This window comes from Symphalangus syndactylus, chromosome 7 (genome assembly GCF_028878055.3).
Source record: "Symphalangus syndactylus isolate Jambi chromosome 7, NHGRI_mSymSyn1-v2.1_pri, whole genome shotgun sequence".
NCBI classification, from domain to species: domain Eukaryota; kingdom Metazoa; phylum Chordata; class Mammalia; order Primates; family Hylobatidae; genus Symphalangus; species Symphalangus syndactylus.
Genome location: NC_072429.2, coordinates 9,360,629 through 9,367,007, shown reverse-complemented (window position 1 = coordinate 9,367,007; position 6,379 = coordinate 9,360,629).

Below are 6,379 nucleotides of genomic sequence, written 5' to 3'. Positions count from 1 at the left end.
AATCACTAAAAGTAGATACAAGAATGGGGACATCGCTACTGATTCCATAGGAATAATAAGGATTATAAAAGACTGCTGTGGCCGGGTGTGGTGGCTCATGCCTGTAATCCCAACACTTTAGGAGGCTGAGGCAGGAGGATCACCTGAGGTTGGGAGTGTGAGACCAGCCTGACCAACATGGAGCAACCCTGTCCCTACTAAAAATACAAAATTAGCCAGGTGTGGTGGCACATGCCTGTAATCCCAGCTACTCAGAAGGCTGAGGCAGGAAGGAGAATCGCTTGAACCTGGGAGGTGGAGGCTGCGGTGAGCCGAGATCACACCATTGCAATTGCTAGAAACACAAAAACCTATCAAGACTAAACCATAAAGAAATAAAAAATCTGAGTAAACCTGTAACTAGTGAGATTGGATCAATAATCAAAAATCTCCTGACAAGGAAAAGCCCAGGATCTAATGGCTTCACTGGTGAGTTCTATTAAACATTTAAAGAAGAACCAACTCTTCTCAAACTTCTTACAGAAATTGAAGAGAACACTTCCTAACTCTTTCTATGATGCCAGCATTATGCTGATATCAAAGCCAGATAAAGACACTAGAAGTCCCAGTAATAGCATGAAAAAAAGAAGACACTAGTAGAAAAGAAAACTATAGATCATTATCTCTTGTGAACATTGATGCAAAAATCCTCAGCAAAATACTAGCAACCAAATTCAACAGCACAATAAAAGGATTGTGTACCTTGACCAATGGGGTTTATACCCAGAATGCAAGGGTGGTTCACCATACAAGAATCAATCAATGTAATGTACTGCATTAACTGAATTAATTTAAAAAACATGTGATCATCTCAATAGAGCAGAAAAAACATTTGGCATAATTCAACACCCTTTCATGATAAAAACAGTCAATAAAGTAGGAACAGAAGGTAGTTGTATAATGTAATAAAAGCCATATATGAAAAATCTGGCCAGGTATGGTGGCTCACACCTATAATCCCAACACTTTTTGGGAGGCAGAGGCAGGAAGATCACTTAAGCCCAATAGTTTGAGACCAGCTTGAGCAACATAGTGAGACCCAGCTCTATAAAAAAGAAAAGAAAAGAAATCCACAGCAAACATCATATTCCATGGTGGAAGACTGAAAGCTCATCCACTAGGATCAGGAGCAAATAGAGAGTCAACCTAAAATGACAACAGAGAGAGTGGCTCTAAGAAAAAATGAGATTACTTGGGAATGAATGACAAATTGTATATTAGTCCATTTTCATGCTACTGACAAAGACATTCCTGAGACTGGGCAATTTACGAAAGAAAGAGGTTTAATGGGCCGGGCAGGGTGGCTCACGCGTGTAATCCCAGCACTTTGGGAGGCCGAGGCGGGCGGATCACGAGGTCAGGAGATCGAGACCACGGTGAAACCCCGTCTCTACTAAAAATACAAAAAAATTAGCCGGGCGTGGTGGCGGGCGCCTGTAGTCCCAGCTACTCGGAGAGGCTGAGGCAGGAGAATGGCGTGAACCCAGGAGGCGGAGCTTGCAGTGAGCCGAGATAGCGCCACTGCACTCCAGCCTGGGCGACAGAGCGAGACTCCGTCTCAAAAAAAAAAAAAAAAAAAAAAAGAAAGAGGTTTAATGGACTTACAGTTCCAAGTGGCTGGGGAGGTACACAATCATAGTGGAAGGCAAGGAGGAGCAAGTAATGTCTTACATGGATGGCAGCAGGCAAAAAGAGAGAAAAGCTTGTGCAGGGGAACTCCTCTTTATAAAACCATCAGATCTTGTAAGACTTATTCACTGTCACAAGAACAGCACGGGAAAGACTTGCCTCCATGATTCAATTACCTCCCACCAGGTCCCTCCTACAACATGTGGGAATTCAAGATAAGATTTTGGAGGGGACACAGCCAAACCATATCAGATTGTGTGAAAGGAAAACAAAATCTCAGGACCCCAAACTCACTATTCAAAAGGAAAAGTTAAGCTTGGAAACTAAGCCACACAAAAAAACTGCCTTTCCTTTTGTTCCTAAACAGATAGGTATAAGATAGAAGGCCACGGCCGGGCGCAGTGGCTCACGCTTGTAATCCCAGCACTTTGGGAGGCCGAGGCGGGCGGATCATGAGGTCAGGAGATCGAGACCACGGTGAAACCCCGTCTCTACTAAAAATACAAAAAAATTAGCCGGGCGTAGTGGCGGGCGCCTGTAGTCCCAGCTACTCGGAGAGGCTGAGGCAGGAGAATGGCGTGAACCCGGGAGGCGGAGCTTGCAGTGAGCTGAGATTGCGCCACTGCACTCCAGCCTGGGCGATAGAGCGAGACTCCATCTCAAAAAAAAAAAAAAAAAAAAAAGATAGAAGGCCACATGTCTCCCCAGGTGGCCTCCCTCACCCTGACAATGTAAATTAACAACTTATCTTCACAGGTGCGGGACAAAAGGAGACTAGATCATCCCCCCCACGCCCCTGTCAGACAAATGCATATTTGACCTCTTCCTCTACTCTCTGTTTATCTTATGTACAGATTTACTGAGTGCAAGATGAATGTGTAATTGACTATTCCTCTACCCTGTCTTTTTCACATGGAACGTGTGGATTCAGTGAGCACTAAGCAAAGCCTCAAAAGAATGCAATGGCTTATCTCATTTGTCTACCTTCCCTTTTTTTTCCTTTTCTTCTTTCCCCTCCTGCCCACTTTTTCCCCTTTAAATAATGAAGTCCTCAAAATCTTCTTTGGAAAAAAGTGCATGCCACAGATCATACTGTGTCTTGTGTCTCTTCTTCTTGGGTGTGCCTGCAACCTTGGCAAAATTAACCTCTAAATTGATTGAGACCTGTCTGAGATACTTTCTTGTTTACAGTTGCATCCCAGGGAATACATGTACCATGGTGAACCATGGAGGGGGCACTCAGAGAGAAAAAGAAAGGAAAGGGGTTTTAAAGGGAAAATGAGGAAGGTTACATAAGTTGTTCTGAAAAAATTATCCTTGGCTACAAGGATTGATAAGAAGGGTGGCATTATTCCAAGATTGAACAGGCAATTGCTGGGCAGGTGTCCTTACAGAAATATTCTTTGTGCATGAGTGTGATGGCCTCTGTGCAAGATTGTGGTTTCAGACAATCCTTATTTTTTTTGTTGTTGTTGTTGTTGGTTTTTTTTTTTTTTTTGAGACGGAGTTTTGCTCTTGTTGCCCAGGCTGGAGTACAATGGGGCAATCTTGGCTCACTGCAACCTCTGCCTCCCAGGTTCAAGCGATTCTTCTGCCTCGGCCTCCTGAGTAGCTGGGATTACAGGTGTGCACCACCACACCCAGCTAATTTTGTATTTTTAGTAGAGACGGAGTTTCATCATGTTAGTCAGGTTGGTCTTGAACTCCAGACTTCAGGTGATCCGCCCATCTCAGCATCTCAAAGTGTTGAGATTACAGGCATGAGCCACCACGCCCAGCCTCAGACAGTCCTTGTAATATTTTCTATCATAGGCATGTGTGCATGGGAGCCCGTCCTTTATGGCCTCCTGAGTTCATTTTGTTAGGGTTTGGCATAAGTGACTCCAGTTTTATTTGGACAACTTGTGCAGAAGGATGCCCACTTTTGCTACTTCTATTCAATACAGTACTGGAAGTCCTAGCCAGGGAAATTAGGCAAGAAAAAGAAATAAAAGCAACCCAGATTGGAAAGGAAGAAATATCTCTGTTTGCAGATGCTATTTATTTATCTATTTATTTAGAGACAGGGTCTCACTCTCATTGCCCAGGCTGGAGTGCAGTGGTGTGATTGTTATAGGATGGGGGTCCCACTCGAGACCCCAAGATAGGGTTCTTGGATCTCACGCAAGAAAGAATTCAGGGTGAGTCCTTGGTGCAAAGCGAAAACAAGTTTATTAAGAAAGTAAAGGAGGGGCCGGGCGCGGTGGCTCACGCCTGTAATCCCAGCACTTTGGGAGGCCAAGGTGGGCGGATCACGAAGTCAGGAGATTGAGACCATCCTGGCTAACACGGTGAAACCCTGTCTCTACTAAAAATACAAAAAAAAAAAAAAAATTAGCCAGGCATTGTAGTGGGCGCCTGTAGTCCCAGATACTCGGGAGGCTGAGGCAGGAAAATGGCATGAACCCGGGAGGCGGAGCTTGCAGTGAGCCGAGATATCGCCACTGCACTCCAGCCTGGGTGACAGAGGAAGACTCTGCCTAAAAAAAAAAAAAAAAAGAGGCCGGGCGCAGTGGCTCACGCCTCTAATCCCAGCACTTTGGGAGGCCGAGGCGGGTGGATCACGAGGTCAGGAGATCGAGACCACGGTGAAACCCCGTCTCTACTAAAAATACAAAAAATTAGCCGGGCGTAGTGGCGGGTGCCTGTAGTCCCAGCTACTCGGGAGGCTGAGGCAGGAGAATGGCGTGAACCCGGGAGGCGGAGCTTGCAGTGAGCCGAGATCGCGCCACTGCACTCCAGCCTGGGCGACAGAGCGAGATTCTGTCTCAAAAAAAAAAAAAAAAAAAAAAAAAAAATTAAAAAAAAAAAAAGAAAGAAAGGAATAAAAGAATGGCTACTCCATAGACAGAGCAGCCCCAAGGACTGCTGGTTGCATATTTTCATGGCTATTTCTTGATGATATGCTAAACAAGGGGTGGATTATTCATGCCTTCCCTTTTTAGACCATGTAGGGTAACTTCCTGATGTTGCCATGGCATTTGTAAACTGTCCTGGCACTGGTGGGAGTGAGGATGACCAGAGGTCACTCTTGTCACCATTTTGGTTTTGGTGGGTTTTGGCTGGCTCCTTTACTGCAACCTGGTTTTTTTTGTTGTTGTTGTTTGTTGGTTTGTTTGTTTTTTGAGACCGAGTCTCGCACTGTCGCCCGGGCTGGAGCGCAGTGGCGAGATCTCGGCTCACTGTAACCTCCGCCTCCCAGGTTCAAGCAATTCTCCTGCCTCAGCCTCCCAAGTAGCTGGGATTACAGGCGCCCGCCACCATGCCCAGCTAATTGTTTGTAGTTTTAGTAGTGACGGGGTTTCGCTTTGTTGACCAGGCTGGTCGCAAACTTCTGACCTCATAATCCGCCTGCCTTGGCCTCCCAAAGTGCTGGGATTACAAGCGTAAGCCACCTTGCCCAGCACTCCAACCTATGTTATCAGCAAGGTCTTTATGACTTGTATTTTGTGCTGACCTCCTATCTCATCCTGTGATTTAGTATGCCCTAACCGTCTGGGAATGCAGCCCAGTAGGTTTCAGCCTCATTTTACCGAGATCCTGTTTATGATGGACTTGCTCTGATTCACACACCTCTGACACAATCATAGCTCACTGCAACCTTGACTTCCCGGGCTCAGGTGATTCCCTCACCTCGGCCTCCTGAGTAACTGGGACTACAGGCACCGTACCACCATGTCTGGCTAATTTTTTGTAGTTTTAGTAGTGATGGGGTTTTGCCAGGTTGTCCAGACTGGTCTGAAACTCCTGGGCTCAATCTATCCACCCACCTCCACCTCCCAAAGTGCTGGGATTACAGGTATGAGCCATGGCACCTGGCTAATAAGATCTTATCTGCAGAAAACCCTAAATATTCCACACACAAAAAAATGTTAGAGCTAATAAATGAATTCAGCAAAGCAGCAGGATACAAAGCCAATGCACAAAAATCAGTTAAATTTCTATGCATTAACAATACACAATCAAAAAAGAAGATAAAACGTCCACTTACAATAACATCAAAAAGGCCAGGTGCGTTGGCTCATGCCTGTAATCCTAGCTCTTTGGAAGTCTGAGGATGAGAGGATCACTTGAGCCCAGGAGTTGAGGCTGTAGTGAGCTATAATCGTGCCACTACCCTCTAGCCAGGGCGAGAGTAAGATCCTGTCTCAAAACAAAAAACAAACAACAACAACAACAAAACCATGTAAATGGACAGCAATAAATAAATACATTAATTTAATTAAATAAAACAATAAAAAAACAAAAAAAACAGTAACATCAAAAGGTGCTCAAGGTGTTACCAATTAAACTGAAAGTTCCAGCTGGGTTTGCGGTTCACACATGTAATCCCAGTGCTTTGGGAGACCAAGGCAGGAGGATCCCTTGAGGCCAGTAGTTCAAGACCAGCCCAGTTAATATAGCGAGGCCCTGTCTCTAAATAAAACAATTAAAAAGAAAAAAACAAAAAACCTGGAAGTTCCCTTCACCCCAACTCCACTTCCCCCCCCAGCTTGCGGGCACGTCTTTCCTTTCTCTCTTCCAGTCCATATTTCATAGTTGCCCTTCAAGTCCCACATTAGAAATAGCAGACAGCCGCCGGGCGCGGTGGCTCACGCTTGTAATCCCAGCACTTTGGGAGGCCGAGGCGGGCGGATCACGAGGTCAGGAGATCGAGACCACGGTGAAACCC